This window comes from Miscanthus floridulus, unplaced genomic scaffold (assembly GCF_019320115.1).
Source record: "Miscanthus floridulus cultivar M001 unplaced genomic scaffold, ASM1932011v1 fs_383_1_2, whole genome shotgun sequence".
Classification (NCBI taxonomy): Eukaryota; Viridiplantae; Streptophyta; class Magnoliopsida; order Poales; family Poaceae; genus Miscanthus; species Miscanthus floridulus.
The window spans coordinates 50,535-60,000 of NW_027096684.1; the positions used below are offsets into that span (position 1 = coordinate 50,535).

General features: G+C 41.0%; 1 pseudogene; it reads left to right on the plus strand.

Moving 5' to 3' along the window:
- Positions 1-3,782: 3,782 nt before the first annotated feature.
- Positions 3,783-7,657, plus strand: LOC136531607 (receptor kinase-like protein Xa21; annotated as a pseudogene).
- Positions 7,658-9,466: the final 1,809 nt, after the last annotated feature.

The window sequence follows — 9,466 nt, forward strand, 5'->3', positions numbered from 1 at the left end:
CTATGAACTGTGATAACCAGACTGTGATTACGAAGGTTAACAGTTCTAAGGACAACATGAAGTCCACAAGGCATGTTAAGAGACGACTAAAATCTGTCAGAAAATTAAGAAACTCCAGAGTAATAGCGTTGGACTATGTTCACACGTCTAACAATCTGGCAGATCAATTCACTAAGGGTCTGTCACGCAATGTGATAGAAAGTGTATCGAGAGAGATGGGTTTGAGACCCACATAAAATTTACTATAGTGGTAACCTGTTCTATGTGATCGGAGATCTCATAAAGTAAAATGGTGAAACAAGCTAGTAGTAAATTGTGAGGAAAGATCCTTAGTAAGACTCATTTCTGATACATATCTTTCCTTTTTGTAAGGCAGGTTGGTTTTTACCTTAATGTGTTCCAAGTGGCTTGCTAAAGCATAGATGTTGTCCTACAGAACATCTTTCGAGGAGCACACCTATATGAGCCAGACTGCTGGTCACACTCTATGAGATTTGGGTGATCTCTAGATACTCATGAAAGGCACTGGAGTATGACTTATATGCTTCAAATAGAGGGAATACCTTTTGTAGCCAAGTATCAGCTAAGGACTTTAGTGACATTCACCTCACATAAAACTGTCAATTCAAGGCTTAGTCCATTGTTTAGTTGTGACTGAGTGAAACTATTGCTATAGATGGATGTTCAACTTAACAGTCTCCATCGAAACACCGGTATATAAAAGAAATGTGGTTCTGAGACTACTTTGTTACAAACCTTAGAGTTTGGTGGAGATTGTTGGATATATTATGGGCTTGGCCCGCATAATATTTAATAAATCAAATAAAACCCTATGATACGTAACATTAAGCGTTGTATGGTTTAATACCATACGGGATTTTGACTCAACGTTGACTCAGCTTATATGGTTGGAAATTTTTTATCTTAATTGGAAATAAAACTTCAAATATGACAACTCAAAACTATATACTTGTAGATCTCACTAAGGGCTACAATTTTGATATAAAATATATCTTTATTTGATATCATACGAAAACGATATTATTTTTCTAACGCGGCAAGCGCTAGTACGCAATTATTATGCTGCTGAAATTTTATTTATTTTTTCATGCATTTTAACGATCTCAAATGTAAAAACTCAAAATTACAAAGTTGTAGATATCATTGAGAACTACAACTTTCATGTAAAAAGTATCTTCATTTGACACCATACAAAAACGATATTATTTTTCTAATACGACAAGCACTTGTACGCGGTTATTATGCTCCTGAAATTATATATTATTTTTTTGAGCATATTAACATTCTCAAATGAAAAAACTCAAAACTATAAAGTTGTAGATCTCATCGAGGGCTACAGTTTTCATATAAATTTTATCTTCATCCGATGTCGTATCACAAAGTTATGATTTTTCAAAGGTTTTGTCACGCCAGCGGAAGTGGCGTGACAGCGTTTTGCACGTCGGAAACGCTGTCTAACATTGCGGATGTTGCCGCGCCAATGTATATGGCGTGACAATGTTATTTGGTCACGCTAGAGCCGCCGGCACGACCCAAAGGGTCAAATCCATAAAAGTTTTTTAAGTGATTATTATTAAAATATTGAATAAAAAAGGATTAAAAATAAAAAAAATCCCGATATAGGCATGTAGCTACAAAAGTTCCCTAAAACGGTTCAAAAGCGTATAACCGTAGATATTGCCATTACGAACCAAGTCCAAAGTTTGATGACTTTGTGTGACTTAAATAAGCATTAGGGTATTCTTAGCGGAATATTTCATGGCGTTGTTTTATAGGGACTGCCATGTCATATAGAATGAAATGAAACTTGGATGAAACACTCATTCTAAATACAAAGTTTCATTCTATATTTCATAGGCAATTAATTTCATGACTCATTGAGAGTTGATAATCGTGCCAAGAGATAAACTCATTTCTCTCTCTCTTCTTAAATACATTGCCATGTCATCAAAAATGCCTTTGTGGCATGGAAATCATTTTGAGGTGCATTTTGAATGAGACGTCTTTACTAGAAAAGTTCTGTGTTGCTAAAAATCATTTGTATAGTCGTAACATTTATTTTAAAAATTGCTAAGTATGTTTTCACGTTTCCACTAGAGCAGCAGGGACTTGCACTAACAAGTAAGGAGCCTTCCACTATATATGTCTTCCATTTATCTTCCAATAGGGTTTCCTAGCTACCTCCATTGTGGGCCAATAATGATTATTCAATCTACATAGTGGAAGACTCTGGTGTCTTGTGGCGTTAGTTATTTGTAGTGCACTTACATAATGGCAGCTGCAACTCTAGAACGTAAGTAAAGTAGAGTCAAGGTCAACAAAACAAAAGGAACGATGTTGTTTTGATCTGGGTCATCGAAACATTGATACATCTTCATCATGTTAACTGATATGCTTAGGCTACTCCGAATACATTTATTATTATTATTAGAGTGCACAGTTAGATTCAGATCTGAACGGATCAACTAAATGAAGAACGGGAAAGCATATCCAATGGAGTGTGGTGTGTGGGATGGGGTATCTCTGTTCTGTTGAGTGGCTTTGGGGAGGTTGAATTTCCAGCCATATCTGAAAATGTATTTCTAGAGAGATTTGTTAGTGGAACCCAATGGAGGCTTTCATAGAGGTGGCTAGAAATTCACCCATCTGTGGCCTCAAATTGCTGTGTTGCTAAAAATCAATTTATGGAGTAGTTTGGGCCTTTTCCCTTCCTGGAATTAATTAATTAATATCAGTTTACAGGTCCATCCCATCCTAGTTGGGCCTTTTCCCTTAAGACGAGGGTCCCCCCGGTACCATTCTAACGACAACATATGGTCTACACCAAAGTTTTGGTTCTCAATGCTACATATAAACTTTTAGTTGACAAGTTCTTTATTTGAAGTCATTTAGAGTCTCAAATATGTGTTTCAAATTCTTAGATTTTAAATTTTAAAATTTAAAATTTTCAAAGGACCTTGATTGTTCACATGGTCAATACCAGATTTGCAGTGGTCGGTGTGATATATAGCTTTCTAGTTTACAAGTTTTTTTATTTGAAGTCGTTTTGAGTCCCAAAAGTTAATTTTAACTTATATTTTAAGATTTAGTTTTTAGTTTTTCAAACAATCTCGGATGGGAGACATGTCCTCAACCAAAAGTTATAGTGTTTGACAAGATTTAAACTTTGGGGTTCAAACTTTTTGTATTTCGAATTATTTAGTGGTCAAGATATTTAATACAATATTACAAAATGCTAATATAAAAAAAATAACATCATATGTTACCCACAAGTGAGTATATAGTTTAGTAGTGTAGATGGAGATGTGTCATGTGACACACATTATGTGTTCGAATCTTAGAAGCCACTCTTTTTTTCTTTTGTCCTCTAGAAGAGGCTGCCGGTTTGCCTGTAAAGAAATGCTTCTCGCAGCAGTGTACATAGTGCAACTGAACATACACCACACAGGACAAGGCTGCATCTCTAAACGAGGCTATTCAGCATTGATATAGCTACAAAAGTTCCCTAAAACGGTTCAAAAGTATGTTTTGGGCCTATCGCCGTAGTGGGCAGGTCCACTGCCGTGTTGGGTGTTTGGCCACTTTGTGTGACTGAAAAATGAGCATTACTCATTCTCCCGTTCCTGGAACTTTTATCGTGCTAACTGCTAAGGTGGGAGTGAGCTAGCTGTATAATAAATATGCACGCACGTTGGCTTCACAAGCACCACAACTCAAAGTTTGCAATCCAAGTAGTAGGAAACGGCAGCAGCAGCAGCAGCGCCGTAGCTAGATGGCCACCATGCCTGGTTTCCTTGTGCTTGTGGCCACCATCTTGCTTGTATTTGCATGCACATCCTGCTTCCTCTCATTCTCAACTGCATCTTCTTCAGCTCCTGCTACACTTCACAGCACGACATCTGATGATACTGATCTCCAGCCCCTGCTTTGCCTCAAGCTCCACCTCTCCGACTCCGACACGGGCGGAGCCATGGCTTCATGGAGCAATGACTCGTCAGTGCAGTACTGCAGCTGGCCTGGTGTTACCTGTGGGAAGAGACCCACATCTCGTGTCACCAAGCTGGATTTCGACTCGGCCAACCTCAGTGGACAGATACCGCCATGTGTTGGCAGCCTCACTTTTCTTAGGGTTTTCCACCTTCCAAACAACAAACTGAACGGGCACATGCCACCTGAACTCGGCAGCCTGAATCGCCTCTTCTATTTAAACCTCAGCTACAACAATCTCATTGGCATGATACCAAGCACTCTGTCTTCCTGCTCCCGCCTCCGGTTCATCGATCTGTCAAACAATCTCCTTGAAGGTGAGATCCCCTCAAGCCTGATGAGCAATAAAAGTTTGCAGCTGCAGCAAATTATCCTGAGGAACAACAAACTGCAAGGCAGCATCCCATGTTGAGTTGTGATCCAAATTCAGTTATGTACAAGATAAAGACTAACTTTTGCCGGAGCGAAGCGAGGCCCGTCACCGGGAGGCTTGGGCCGAAGCGAAGCGGATCGTCGCCTATTAGGGTTTTCCATCTATATATACTTCCTGTAAACCGTCGTCTTGGTATAAGAAAAGTTGTAAATTCCCGACGTTTGTAACCTCACCCGATATAGTGAAGATTTGCTGGCTGGTGCCCGTGGTTTTTTCCCTTCTTCCTTGGAAGGGTTTTCTACGTTAAAATCTCGTGTCCCCTGTGTTTGATCTACTGTTCTTCGTCGTTTATATTGCCTATCGTTTCTAACATCCCAGATGGGCTGGGTACACTCTCCAGCCTTTCAGCTCTACTTGTCGCCAACAACACGCTAACCGGAGGCATCCCTGCTTTCCTTGCAAACAGTTCATCGCTTCAATTGCTAGATCTAACAAACAACCATCTCAGTAGGGAGATTCCTTCTGCTCTTTTTAACAGCTCATCAATTGAAGTCTTAGGCCTTGGAGGCAATAACTTTGCTGGTTCTGTGCCACCACTAGTGCACATCTTGTCACCACTAGATACCCTGATCCTATCCGACAACAATCTTTCAGGTAGCATACCTTCCTCTCTAGGCAATTTTTCAGCTATTACTTTGCTCTTGCTTTCACAAAACAACTTCCAAGGAGCTATTCCATCGAGTTTAGGCATGATTCCAAGCTTGGAAATACTGGACCTGACTTTCAACAACCTGTCAGGGACTGTTCCAGCTTCTCTTTACAACAAAACAACACTTACATACCTCAACGTCGGCACCAACAGACTCAGTGGGGAAATTCCACATGACATAGGTTTTACCCTTCCAAACATCCAAACATTGATTCTGCAAGGAAATCATTTCCATGGTCAGATCCCTGCTTCACTAGGCAATGCAAGAAGTTTTCAAGTGCTAAACCTCCGCGACAACTCGTTCCATGGTGTTGTTCCTTCTTTTGGGAACCTGTCCAGCTTAACTCAACTGAATCTTGGGATGAATCAACTAGAAGCTTGAGACTGGTCATTCTTATCCTCATTGACAAATTGCAGCAAGCTGGTTCTATTATGCCTAGACAAGAACATCCTTAAAGGAGCACTACCAGTTTCCATTGGGAACCTTCCAAGGAGCTTACCAGTACTACTATTAAGAGAGAATCAGATATCTGGAACCATACCCTCCTTTACATGGAACATAATTTACTTGCTGGAGATCTCCCTGACTCCATTGGAAACCTTCCAAACTTGTTTGCCCTTAGCTTATCCCAAAACAAACTTTCTGGTCAAGTTCCATTATCCATTGGTAACCTCAGCAAACTGAGTGAGCTGTATTTACAAGAAAATAATTTCAGTAGCTTGATCCCAAGAGCTTTAGGATACTGTGAAAATCTCGAAACTCTTAACCTCTCCTGTAATGGCTTCACTGGTAGCATACGGAAGGAGCTCTTCACCCTTTCCTTGCTTTCGGAAGGTCTGGACTTGTCTCACAATGAACTGTCTGGAGAAATACCATTGGAGATTAGCGGCTTGATAAACCTCGACGTGCTGAATATTTCCAATAACCAACTGAGTGGAACAATCCCCTCCACTCTAGGATCCTGCGTGCACTTGGGGTCCCTCCACATGGAAGGGAACCTTCTACATGGGAAAATCCCTGAATCTTTCATTAGTTTGAAAGGCATCAGTGGGATGGATCTTTCTCGAAATTACTTATCTGGTGAAGTTCCTGAGTTCTTTGAGCTTTTCAGCTCTATATGAAGCTTCTCAATTTGTCGTCAACAACCTTGAAGGACCGGTACCGACTGGTGGGATATTTCAGAACATAGGAGAGGTTGTGTTCATTGAAGGTAACAAGTTGTTGTGTGCCAGCAGTATCCCCTTGCCACAGCTTCCACTCTGCAGTGAAGTGAGATCAGAAAAGAGAAAAGCCTACGTTATTCTGAAGATAGAAGGATTTACTCCTGTTTTCTTGGCCATCTTCTCATGCTTTGTTGTCGTTCTCTCGAAGAAGAGAAAGAGAGTTAAACAAGAATCTCGTCCACCTTGCAAGGAGTTGACGAAGTTCTCATATGCTGATTTAGTCATGGCAACAATTGATTTCTCTTTGGCCAACTTGATTGGTTCAGGAAAATCTGCATCAGTCTACAAAGGTAGACTGGGGCTCGAAGAACATATAGTTGCTATAAAGGTTTTCAAACTCGATCAACTTGGCACACCAAAGAGCTTCGTTGCTGAGTGTGAAGCACTGAGGAACACTCGTCATCGGAATCTTGTAAGGGTGATTACTGCATGCTCAACATTTGATCCATCAGGACATCCATTCAAAGCTCTTATTCTTGAATATATGTTTAATTGAAGCCTAGAAATCTGGCTCTATCCTAATTTGAACAGGTATGGGTTGATTAGCCCATTGAGTTTGGGCACCAGAATAACAATAGCAATGGATGTAGCTTCCGCTTTGGATTATCTACACAACCACTGTGTGCCCCCCTGTGATCCATTGTGATTTAAAGCCCAGCAATGTCCTTCTTGATGATGTCATGTGTGCACGCCTTGCTGACTTTGGGTTAGCTAAATTTCTTCAAAGCTACAGTCATCAAAGTTCAACAAGCTTATTGGGACAAAGAGGATCAATTGGATACATTGCACCAGGTGAAAACTTATCCTTCAAAAACTTTCCAGTATTCAATAATGTTCTTTAAGCTTCTCCAATATTAAGAAATAAATTTTTTTGATCAGTAACACACATATTAATTACAGAGTATGACTTGGGAAGCAAACTCTCTCAGCAGAAGGTGATATCTACAGCTATGGAATTGTTATCTTAGAACTGCTGACAGGGAAGTGTCCAACAGATGAGATGTTTGCAAATGGTTTGAACCTTCACAGATTTGTTGAGAACACGTTTCCTCAAAGGATTGGTGAGATCCTAGATCCTTGTATCGTTCCAAAGTTATGAAGATGATGGTGATGTGTACAACAGTTTGGAGCATGGAAATAATGCAACAGCTAGAGTGGAAAGCTGCATCCTGCATCTTGTTAAACTCGGTCTCTTATGCTCTGTGGAGACACCAAAGGAAAGACCATCAATGCAGGATGTTATACTGAGGTTACCACAATCAAAGAAAATATATTTAACAAAAACAAAATTTAAATGGAGATACAAGGAGTTGAACCCTGAACCTTTAGAAAGCTCATCATAATGCTCTACCAGTTGAGCTACATCCCCAATTTATATTTATTTATTCATTAAAATGTATTTTCTTTCTTACTTGCAGTTATAACTTACAAGAATGTACAACCCAACAATTGTTGTCATTTTATTACACTAGACTAGATCACTAGCCAATTTGAAAAGAGGTCGAGCGAATAGTTCATTGGACATGCGAGGTATTGAACCCCAAACCACTAACATGGCAACATTCCCTATTTTAGGTACTTTTGCACTATTATACAATTGATTTTCTAATCAAATACTTTTTTATTGCACTCATTACTCATAAGGGTCGACAATGGAACAAGCGGCTTCAATTCTGTGCTCTAGACTGTTAGAGAATATGAAAACAGGTCGAGATGGTGATTAAATACACAAATAGCTCTTTCGATATTCAAATGTTAATGTACTAACCAAAAAAGAATTTAATTAGATAAGCGAGAATTGAATCCCAATAGAAAGCTTATCACAATGGTCCACTAATTGAGCCGCAACCCAATTCTAGTTATCTTTGCACTATATAAATAATTTTATATCCAGAAATGCTACGGTGAGAACGTCCAGTCCAGAGGCTCCCGTTCGCGGACCGAAACAGTAGCCCAATGGACCAATAGTTGTAGCCTCTCATCAACTCGTCTCTAACCGTAGCCTGTTGTCTCCATTCTCTACAAAAAATCACCACAGCTCGAGCGGACGCGCTTCGCTGCGACTGCGCTCCGCCGCTCCGCCTCGGAGTTCTCCACGGCCGCCGGGGGCCTGACGGCCAGCATCTCCACCATGCCTGAGCGCGGCTGCCCGCCTTCCTCCCTCTCCACCATGCCTCCAACCCGCCACGGCCTTCTCCACCGGAGCAGCGACAGCACGAGATCAGGAACGCCACCATCCAGCGCCGCCCCTCATCCACCTCGCCCATCGTGGAAGGGGATGCAGGGGAGGCCTGCGCCTACGCCCTCATCCACCTAGCACCGTCGGCGAGAAGGGGAGGCCTGCGCCACCGCAGTTCCCCACTAGGTAGGCCATGGCCACCGGCGACGCTGTGTTTCAAGTATTTCTCAGGGTGTTTTGAGACATGTTGCAAGTCTATGTTTCAAATGTTTCAGTTATTTCAAATGTATGTTTCAAGTGTTTCGTACGGATATTGCAGAAATAGATGGGATGTTGCATATTTTCAATGGTTGTACACGTATGTTCCTAGCATCTGTTCCTAATGTTTTATCTATTTTTCAGACGTATATTGCAAGTGTGTTTATCTAGATGTTGCATATATTTCACACATATGTTGCAAGCGTTTTATCAGGATGTTGCATAATGTTTGCAATGGTTTTTAAGTGTTTTTTAGCCATTTTTGCAAGTGTTTCAGACGTATGTTTTAAGTATTTCATCTGTCTTCTTTTATATGTTGCAAGTGTTGCATCTGAATGTTTCAAAAGTAGATCGGGTGTCGCATATGGGATGCGCGTGGGAAGCAGGAGGGGGCGCTAGCGGTCCCCCGCGCGCAGTCTGGTGGCACAGGCGACGTCTGGGGCGGCACAGGACCGCTGCTGGGGCGCTTGCTCGCAAGTCCAACACTATTGGGGGTGCTCACTCACTTGTTGTGCGGGCAGCGTCTGGCGCTAGCGCCCCGGATTGGATGTCGGAGCACTTGCAAGGAATCGACAATTAATGGAACAACTAGTGTCAATTTTGTACAGTAGATCATTAGTCTACTTGAAAAGAGATCATTAAAGTGATTGAATAGAAATACTAATTTTGATAATGTATTAAATAAAAATAGAAGATGAGATTGGAGAGAGGCGAG